This window comes from Psammomys obesus, unplaced genomic scaffold (assembly GCF_907164565.1).
Source record: "Psammomys obesus unplaced genomic scaffold, mPsaObe1.curated_primary_1811, whole genome shotgun sequence".
In the NCBI taxonomy this organism is placed as follows: Eukaryota; Metazoa; Chordata; class Mammalia; order Rodentia; family Muridae; genus Psammomys; species Psammomys obesus.
In genome coordinates, this window is record NW_026587216.1 from 26,625,252 (window position 1) to 26,636,223 (window position 10,972).

Here is a 10,972-nt window from a genome sequence, read left to right on the forward strand (position 1 = left end):
GTTCCAAGCACTCTGACCCAGCTGCTCCCTAATCACGCCTTCCTGGAAAGGACTTCCCACCCACCCTCAGCATGCATGCCCGGCTCTGTACACCTGAGTCCGATATCCATGCTCCTGGCCTGAGTAGAGAGTCAGCAGGCCCTGCACGCTTCGCATCTGGCTGAGCTCAGCTGTGGGGGCCCGCTGTGCACGTGTCCAGCATCTCTGGTCATACAAGAAGAACGGGTGACCGCTTACCCAAAGTTTTGACAGTGGTCTCTCTTGTGAAGAAACTCCCCCTGGTTCATCCTGATTTGAACATACCATCTGTTTACTCTTGGAACTTCTCTTGACACAAGTCCCCATAATGCCCAAAATGATAGTTGGTACCAAACAAATAATTGATAAATAGTTAATAAGCGAAAAAAAAAATAGCGAGCAGGTGCTGTACTTCACCTTATTTCCCGTGACGATGATCTGGGCAGGATGAGCCTTCTGATGAAGACTAGGCTGATACCTTAGCCTGTGCCTAGTACATACACCGATTTTTCCTTTGGGAAATCTATTTCCGGTTAAATTTTTTTTTTTAACAGATCTTGCCTTGAGTTTGTTTGTAAAAACAGCCTAGGACCCTGGCCATCTGTAAATAGTGTGTGGGTGGGTGTGTCACACCAGCTCATCTGTCTTCACATTAGCGGAAGCCTTTCCCACCGGGCCTTCACGGGGGCCGGGGCACCTTTGGGAGCCTGAGCTGGAGCTGACGCCGGGGCCTTCGCTGGAGCTGCAGCCTCTGCCTTGGTCTGAACCTTGAGCTTTGGTTGGCAGAGCCCACGACCCTTGGCCATGTAGCTTCAGATCTGCCTCCCAAGCTTGGGGTGAGCGATGAAAGCCACACTGTTGAGTTTGCGGCTGGGGCCCTGTGGCATCTTGGGTTTAATGGCTGCAGGTTTCACAAGGGGTTAGGATGGCCTCTGCTCGCGCACTCATTGCCTTTGCGTTGTTTGCCTGCATCTTCTTCAGGCCTTTCTTGTGCTTCCTGGCAAAGCGCATGCTCCTCAGGGACTTGGAGGTCTACCCCTTTAAGAGATTCGTATCTTTGTGACCGGGGTTTCTTGATGCCATTTCCATGAGATTTGAGGGACTGGTCGTGTGTGGTGTGGTTCTTGGACTTGTCCATGTCTGCACGTTATCCTGAGGCTCCCCCCTCTATTTCCAGGTTTAAAAGACAAGCAACATGTCTCATCGCATGATAAATCTGACTTACTATTGTGTCATTATAGCAATTAAGTTACTGTTTTCTATGTACCAAAAAAAAAAATAAATAAATAAATAAAAATAAAAATAAAGCATGTGAGTATGGAAACAGGGATGTTTTTGTTTCTTGACAAATTTATTCAATATCGGCAGAATGGGAGGAGTGTTTGCATGCTGAATATCAAAGGAAAAAGAGAAAGGCTAGTTTTTTCCTCAGTTCAAACCCCTCAAGCTGTTTTCTGCAGTTTGTTTCTTAGCTGTTACCCACGTCTCTGTCTGTGCCAACTGTCACACTGGGTGCTTCTGATCACAGCACCAGCCAGGAGGCTAGGGCTCAGGAAGGGCCCAAGCTGCTTTGCCCTGCCTCTTTCAGTGCTGCTTTTTCCAAGTTCATTTTGATTTTTTTTTAAATTCTATTTTTGATTTGCTTACAGTGTGTGTATGTGTGTGTGTGTGTGTGTGTGTGTGTGTGTGTGTGTGTGTATAAGAGTGAAGACCATTTGAAAGAAAAAGAAGTTTCTGGTTTTTGGGCCTGCATTTCTGGGGCCAGGGGAAAACGTAATTCTAGTGTTCTGCTGAAAACACAGCAATCCAATGAGTCCTGATGACATTCTCCTGTTCTATAGATCAGGGCCTTCCTCAGCCATCGTCAGAGAAGCTTCTGCTTGCAGCAGATGAGAACTAACACAGAGACCCGAAACTGGACAAGGCGTAGCGAGGGACAGACTTTGCAATACTCAGTCTTACACGCATGTCTTCATCAAACCCCTCTCCTCAGGGCTCAGGGAGCTATGTCGAAGAGGACGTGGAAAAATTGGAAGAGTCAGAGGTGATGGATGACTCTTTCAGACACAGCAGGACTTAAACATATAGGAACTCACCAAGACTGTGGCAGCTTGCACAAGACCGGCACATGTTTAAACCAGACGGGGTCTCAACACTGAGGGTAGACAGAGCTTCCAACCCAGCCAAGAAACTACCTATAACTGATCCCTCCAGCAAAACGAGAGTCAGTTTTCTCCAATGGAGTGTCACTGGGCAGATCAGTCACCCTCCATGTCCCAAGCCCCATGCCCAGGAGATGTTGCCAAACTCAAAATGAATCAGTAGTATTTTTGTGGACTTTTTGCTTAGTTTTTCTTTGTTTTGCCTTTTTTTTTTCCCCTTACGGCTCTTTTACTCGTTTGTTTTTATTTTTATTTTGTGAGGTTTTGTTTGTTTGTTTGTTTGTTTTTTGTTTAGAGAAAGAAAGAACATAAATTTGGGTGGGTAGGAAGGTTGGGAGACTCTAAGGAAGTTGGGGGAGAAGGGAAACATGATCAAAATATATTTAAAATTTTTTGTTTTTTGATTTTTTATTTTATAAATTTTTATTTAAAAAAAGGAAAAAAAAATAATAAAATAGAGAAATAATGAATAAAAAAGAAAGGAAGGAAGGCTGGACGAGAGAAAGAGAGAAAGAATAGTTCTCTGAGGTTCTCCTTGCCAAGAAATTTTTTTTAGAAATCTAGGGTTCTGGGTTAAAACCAAAGACTTAGGCCACAGTGGCATCTTGTGCAAACACTGCAAAGAAAAGTGGAAGTGAAGCTACAGGCTGACTCTGCCCCAGGAAGCAGGAAACTGAATACTTCGGGCTCACAGCGAGCTCTTGGAGCGTGTTTTTAGTCAACTCTGAGTGAGTCACTTGAGAATCTCTTGGACAGTTATCTGCAGGGACACAGGGGGCGTGGCCACTGTCATGGAATTGAACATACTCTCTTTTTGGAATGATTTCTTTCAAATGATTGCCTGGGCTTGTCATGGCCTGTCCCAAGGCCAGCACACAACTGTCTCCAATATGCCTCTTTGTGTCTGCTTTGCCACAATCTGGACATTTGACAGATGGTTTGGTGAGACCAGTGCTACAACTCTGCTCTGTGCCATGAGGACAAGTGACAGGCCAAGTGTCTGTAGAGCTAAGCAGTCTCCTTCCGTGACTGTTAGAATGTTTTTTACCAAGTAACAATGCCACTTCCAATCAGTTCTCAATGGTGGCCAAACAGAAAGTTAGTTGTGATTGTTTTGTATGTTTGTTTTCCTACAATCAGAGATCCTCTGGTGTGCTTGAATCTCTGATTTCAAGGCAATTGAATGAACTTTTGAATAAGTCCATTTAGGGAGAGCTCGTTGGAAAGTGAAGTGTTATTCAGCAGTCTGTGTTCACAGGAAACTAAGGAATGCCGTGTTGCATTGCAGGCATAGCTTAGGGTGAACACTGACCCTGTGGATTCCAGAGCTACAAAGGTCATATTCAATGGGACACATGCTCTTACCTCTCCAGTTCTTGTTACCTCTTCCTATAGAACTCATAGGAAATGAACCTCATACACACCAGATGGGGAAAATGAGAGAAACAGACAGTATCTCAGCTAATTACAATACATCTCGGGGATCCTCTAAGAAAAGTCAGGGAAGGGAAGGAAAGCACAGACACACACCCCCCCAAGCTATACAGTAAGATGTATAAATGTCAGAGAAACAACTCTGGGAAATACAGGAAGAAGCCACAGCTGAGGGCAGAGGGCTCTGTGTGGGTTTCTATACCATGAGCCCTTGAAGTTGTATGATCCTCACAGGCCTAGTACCTCAGGGGTTAAAGATGATGAAGCTACCTGAGCAGCAAATCAGATTTTAGGGTCTCATCTCAGAGAATGACGGGAGTGTCCTGGCCAGCTTGACTTCAGAGCAAAGGCATTCTTCTGAAGCTTCCCATGTCCGCAGTCCTCAAACTCAAGTGCTGTCTTCAGAACGAGGAGCAGAAATAGCAACGCAGAGGGTGGAGACAGCTTGCTCTGAGGGGCTTTTTGTCTGGTGATTCTGTGACTAAAGATAATATTTGTTTATCTTGTATGTTTAACTTGTGTCTTGTAATCCAGGGAGCTAGGGAGAAGATGCGGCATTACAAGTAAGTTGGTGAGCGAGCCCGTCGTATAGGGTATAATTTCCAGGCCTGGGACAGGCTGGAAGAACACAGTCAGCACTTAGGAGAGAATGTGTTCTCTCGGCACTCTTTCCAAGCCTCCAGGAGAATAACGTTAAAATGCTGATTGCAAAGAGCATTCGCTACAGACTCAGCGGCGTCACCCGCAGCAACAACTGTATGGGAAACGCGTTTTCCCAGTCTTGCATAGCCAAGTAATAACTTTAAACCAAAAGTCTTCCAGAGTGCTCCAAACCTGCAGGAAATGTCAACCAGTCATCAAAATGTGATCGAGGAAGCTCTGTCACCACATCAGATGTTATGACAGGGACTCAAGTGACCAGAGGGATGGGGACACTTGGAGCATCGTGTTTGGGTTTGTTAAGGATATAAGATGCAACCAGCAAGGTGGTTCAGTGGGTAGAGCACCTGCACACAAAAAACTATTTACCTTAGTTTGATCCCCAGAACCCATATAAAGAACCCAGATAATGAACATCCGTCATCCTTAAACTCCTACAAGGAGATGGGAGGTGAAGACAGGAATCACCTAGAAGCTCACAGGTCAGCTAGTCTCAGGGAATACAGGACCGGAGAGACCCTGCCTCAAACAAAGCAACTCCTGAGGTTACCTGCACTGGGATGCTCCCACATCTTTGCACACACACTGTCTGAGTTGGGGTTACTCAGTTGATAGAAGAGTAGCCAGCACACACACACACACACACACACACACACACACACTGATAATAATAAACAAAATCAGTTCCTTTCTACAAAAGGGATGAAAAACCTAGTGGTACATGCCTGTCGTTTCAGCTGCTCACAACGCTGCGGTAGCAAGGGCATATGAGCCGAAGGGTTCAAGGCAAGCCTGGGCGCCATCGCCAGATCCTGCTCCCTCCAGAGAAAAGACAGACAGCCCCTGGGATGGGATGAGTCAGGGGGTAAGGACATTTGCCACCAAACTTGATAATCTGAGTTCAGTCACTGGGGAGCCACACAGTGCAGGGACCAGACTCCAGCAAGCAATTTGTCATCTGACCTCCACACCCATGCCTTGGCACGCACGCACTCCTCCAGACACCTAAATGCAAGTAATTTCTGAAGAAAGACATGGGTAGAGAGAAGAGGAAGGAAAAGGAGACTAAAAGGTTCAGCGCCTCCGATTTAACTCAACTGTAGCTTGCGTAGCACACATGGAACCCTGGGTTCAATCCCCAGCTCAGCAAAAAGCAGGTGTGCTGGTCCCTGTGTGTAACCCCAGAACAGGGGAGATCAGAAGGTCATCCTCCATCATCCAGTGTGACCAGCCTGCACTCTGTGAGACCATGCTTCGAAACGACAACAAACAAACGGCAGATGGAAACAACCAGAGCCCAGAAAAATGGCAGGAAGGAGACCGCTCTGGTGTCCGGCCACGAGTTTCTTCTCCCTGCCGCTGGCTCCTCCTCTTGCTCTCTGGCTATAGGCTCGGCTCAATAGTATTGAAGTGGGGCCAACAGGCAGTTAGCAAAGCAGCAGGGCAGCAAATTGATTATACAGTTAGCTGTGGAAAAACCGAAATTCTTTATTAAGGGAAAATGAAATCCGGTTAATTTATGCGGCCACGAGCCCTCCCCACGTGCCATTTACTCTTCTGGTTCTTTGGACTTTGCTGTGAAGCTGAAACTCGGCCAAAAAACGACAGAAGCTTTACTCATTTAAAAAGAAGGCAGGTTTTGAGCTGCTCTCCCTCCTCCCCTCTCCCTCCTTTGCATGATGATTTTTCCAGCTACAATTACTGTAACTCACTCATTATAGAGGATAGCATGGCAGGCAAACAGGCAAGGGGAAAAAAATGTGGTAAGACAGTTGGCAGGATGTGAATTGGAAGTCTTTGCCATCTAATTTTAAGCAGCATTTATAGAGAGCACCCATAATACAGCATTCAGCGTCTCGCACAAAATCTCTTCAGTGGTAGAAACATTTACTGAAGTCAGTAGTGCAGCTAATGGACCCTAATGAGTGAGAAACAAAATTAATAGAGCCCCGAACTCCAAATTTAAGAGGCAGGGTCCAGGTAAGCACATAACCGTGCTGTGATCTCGAGTTATAAAATCTCACGCTGGGTTAACCTCCAGAATTTAAGATGGCATTGATGATGAACACAGTCAAAAAGAGCTTTTCAAAGAAGTACATCAGATATATTTTTTTTCCTTACCAGTTCTTAAAACAGCTCCAGGTTCCGAGCAATTGTCAGGCTCTTTCATTTGGGATCATTATGAATTCCCAAAAAGTTTTAAGACACGATACAGTAAGAGTCTGCGTGCCCTTTGCCCCGGTTCCTTGAAGGCAACCCCCTGTGTAATTATAGTACAAATATCACCACCAGGAAATGAGCCTTGATATAAAAAAAAAAAAAATTAGCGGGCTTATACAGGTTTAGGTGCACTCATTCTTTTTGTGTGCGATTGTATCCAAGAGTTGTTCTGGGCAATTTCACAACCTGTGTGTTCACGTCAGCATGGCCAGTCAAGAGGCATCCCAGTTGCCTAAAGAGCACTCTTGCTAGTCTTCCAGCCCCAGCCACCTCGCTAGGCCGCTGACTGTTCCACCTCTGCATTTTGTCATTTCAAGGATGTTATAGAAGCAGAACCATGCATCCCAAGATGGACTCTTCACTCATTATCAGTTCCTTGAGATCTATCCAAGTCGTTGTATACGTCAGTAATTTATTCCTTTTTGCTGCTGAATAATATTCCATGCATGGGATGTACTATTACTTAATTACTCACCTACCGAAGAAACTGTGAGTTGTCTTCCAAATTGCTACCGTTACAAATAAAACTGTTGTAAACTTTTGCATATCGATTTCCCGAAAACATAAGTTTGCATTATGGCGCACACCTGTAATCCCAGCACTCAGGAGGCAGAGGCACTCGGATTTCTTGGAGTTCGAGGCCAGCCTGGTCTACAAAGCGAATCCAGGACAGCCAAGGATACACAGAGAAACTGTGTCTCGAAAAACCAAAAAAAAAAAAAAACAAAAACCAAAAAAAAACAATTTTTTAAAATTAGTTTTTATTTCTCTGAGACAAATGCCCAGAACAATTAGTGGGTGCGGGTGTTGTGTCCACTGTGGTGGTTTGAGTGATAAATGCCCTTTATGGGGTTCAGATACTCAAACATTTGGTCCCAAGTTCGGAGCACTGTTTGGGAAGTTAAGAAGCATTTGCGAGCCGGGCGTGGTGGTGCTCGCTGTTGGAGAACAACATTACTAGAGTAGGTCCCAGCAGGGTGGGCTTGGGGGGCTTCTGCTTGGCACTCTAGGCTGCCTGTCTCTCTACTTCCAACTTCCTGCCTCAGCAGCCGGCTTCCCTGCCTCCCTGACGCTATGGACTCCTCCTCTGTAAGCCAAACTAACCCTTCTCTCTCCAAGTCGCCTTCGCCGTGGCGTGTTAAGGCGGCAACAGAAAAGGAACTAAGACAACAGGCAGGTAAGATGTATACGGTCACCATCACAGATGAGCTCCATGTGAGACGGTGCGGTGTTTAAGGGCTTACTCTGTTTCCTAGCATCCGTGTCGGGATCTGGAACTCTAGCTTTGGTGGGTTCAGAACCCTGTTCCGGCCTCCGGGCACCTGCGTGCGCGCGCACTCCAGGGCCAGACGCAGCTGCAGACGGAAAGCAAAGCAGGGGATAGATCACAGTATGGTAAATCAGGGCAATTGCCCAACACCGTATGAACTTGAGCAGCGGCAGGAAATACGATGGGTACCTAAAGATTGTGAAAATCATACGAAAAAATGGTCCACAGTAAAAAAGACAGAAAAAAGTTGGTTGGCAGCAGCAAGTCTCCCGCTATGGGCAAAATGTTCCACGCAGCTCTCCTCTCCGTTAAAGGCTTTCCGAGCAGCACGTAAGTTAACCCCTGAACCTGCTTAGAGCAGCCCACTCAATTACCAATGTGAAATATGTTCCAAGTTTCTACTGTGTGCCCCGAATAGTCCCCACAGGTGACCAGCACAGACTCTGTTCTCAGGGGGCTCCGTCCTAGTGAAAAGACTCGGATGCTAAAGGATTCATACTCTTGTACCCGTTGTACACATCACAGCACTAAGTGGCAGCCCAGGTTTCGTAAGAAGTGCGCAGGGACTTGAACTGGGCCTGGTCTGATAGGACCGAAGAGCAAAAACTACGATCCAGGTCCGCGGATAGCGTGGGTAGAGCAAGTTTCAGGACAGCCAGGACTAAACCCAGAAACCCTGTCTTGGGAAACGGAAGGAAGATGAAAGGCAGCATGGTGGCTGTTGTCTGTGACCTCAGCGCTTGGGAGACCGAGGAGGGAGGAGGATTGCAACAAATCCAAGGCTGGTCAAGGCCGCCTAGGGAGGGCCGGGTCGGCCAGAACAACAGGAGACTTTGTGAGGAGTGGGGGAGATACAAAACAGTCTAACAGTCTGCGTCTTACTTTCAGAAGGACGGCTGTGAGTGGTGGCGGAGCTTTATCACGGCGGGAGCATGCCAAGATTCAGGCCATCTTGGGCTATGTAGCAAAACTACCCTACCTTCATCCCTCCCTCTCTCTCTTACACACACACACACACACACACACACACACCCCTAAATAAATAAATAACACCTGGTGCAGTAGTGCATGCCTGTAATTCCAGCACCCGAGAGGTAGAGGCAGGAGAATCAGGAGTACCAAAAGTCAAAGGTCACCGTCAGCTACATGTGGACCTGAGACCTGCCAAGAAGTAAATAAATAAGCTGTAAGAGAGTTTACAAACTGGAGCATGACTTGTCCCAGGCAATGGTAGGCAGGGACCTAGAATATGGCTTTGATCAGGTGCTCCTGCCTGAGGTCTCTGGCCTGAATTCATTCGGCAGGTGGAATGATAAATGAAGGAAGCCTTTTGAAGATGAGTCAAGTACAATAAAATTCTATTTAAAAAAATTTTTTGTTACATTTATTTGTGTGTGTGTGTGTGTGTGTGTATGCATGATTCAAAGCGCATGTGTGGAGGCTGGAGGATGACCATGGCAGTCAGTTCTCCCCTCCCACTAGGCCCCTCTCAGGGATCTGACTCAGGTGTCCAGCTTGGCCCCAGGTACCTTGTTGTACACGATTAGCCTCCAAGACTATCTTAGGGAACTCAGCTGCACCCAGTCACCCCCGATGAGTTTATTGAGGGTGGACAGGCCCTCACAGAAGGGAGAGCAGGAGGGTGGAGGGGTCCTCACTCTGTCCCTACCACGTGTTTGTGTAAGTAAGCCACTGCTTCCTATGTGTTTGTACAATTCTGCCCTGATTGCATAGGGTCTCAGGAATTCGTTACAGTATATAAACACACACAGGGGCCCTTCCATCTATGTGGCTGAGGAAAAGACAGACGTCACGCAACGTTGGGGGGAGGTTCACCCGCACCTCTATTAGCACCCCCTTCTCTATGCTCTATAACGAAACCCAATGAAATCACCGGTTCCCCAAAGTGAACTTTGACGGAATCCTATCTCAGTTGATCCTGTGACCTCAGGAGGTTTGTTCACAGGTTCTGTCCCCTCACCCTCTGGGATGGAATTTTGGCAAAACACCTTTACCTGCAAAGCCATCTTGCTGTCCTGAAAAGGTATGTTAGGGGGATCCGTCTAACATTGTGATTTACGCTTGTAAAATCTAACCTTGTCCATGAAGAAAAACACTTTGGTGGAAAATAAAGAGCCTGGAGATTCCTAAAACTAGTTTAACTCATCCCTCCTCCCACATCGTCCCTGGAGAAGTACCACTTGGACTGCAGAGGCAGGCCCACGCATAAACAGGGTCGGGCAGAGCCGACCAGTAGAGCTGAAAGACAGAACTGAGCCCAGCTGATGGAGCGGGATTTCATGGAGCTGCTCAGACTTGAACAGAATCTTGAAATGACAGCATGCCAAGCCCCAAATGGAAAGCACGGGATGGACCCTCCAGGCATGAGGAACTGCCACAGGAGCAGAAAGCACTGTGGTGGGCACAGGCAGGATGGATTCAAAGCATTGTAGGGAGAGTTTTGCCTGAGGCCAAGTGTTCATGTGGGTAATGTTACAGGGGAAAACATACATACATACACACATAATCATGTGGAAACCGCCTTTGCCTACAGATGGTGACAACTCTAACTTACAGGCCAAACAGAATAACATTGTGGCTCCTATAGTTTAAAATATCTTTGAAAAAAAGTCTAAATGTTTTTTTATTTACTCCTTCTCCTTCTCCTCCTCCTCCTCCTCCTCCTCCTCCACTTTAGTTTTTTCTCTCTGTGTAATAGCCCTGGCTGTCCCGGAACTCAGAGATCCACTTGCCTTTGCTCCCAAGCACTGGGATTAGAGGTATGTGCCACCGCAGCCTGACTGTCATTTTTCTGTTAGCAAAAGAATTGTGCGGTGAGGTGTGGGACTCGGTTGTAGGGTGTTTGTTTACCACGTACAGTGACTTGGGTCTGAAACTTGCACCACCAGAAAGGAAGCTACAGCGATGGCTCAGCTGCCGATGGTGTGCATTGCCCTTGCAGAGACTGGCGTTCGGTCCCCAGTACCCACAATGGGAAGCTCACAACCTTCTGTGACTCTAGCTCCAGGGGATCTTGCCTCTACAAACACACATTAACATGAATAAGAAATAGACACAGTGCAGCCAGTCCTGAAGAGACCTCTTAGGCTAGGGCCAGAGGGAAAGGGAGGAGGACCTCACCTAGCAGTGGGCTGGGAAGGGGCGGGGGAGGAGAAGAGGGAGGAAGGCCAGGACTGGAAGGGGAAGA

At 47.0% G+C, this 10,972-nt stretch overlaps 1 pseudogene; it reads right to left on the reverse strand.

The window, feature by feature from the left end:
- Positions 1–665: 665 nt before the first annotated feature.
- Positions 666–1,156, reverse strand: LOC129673700 (60S ribosomal protein L29-like; annotated as a pseudogene).
- Between the last annotated feature and the right edge of the window lie 9,816 nt (positions 1,157–10,972).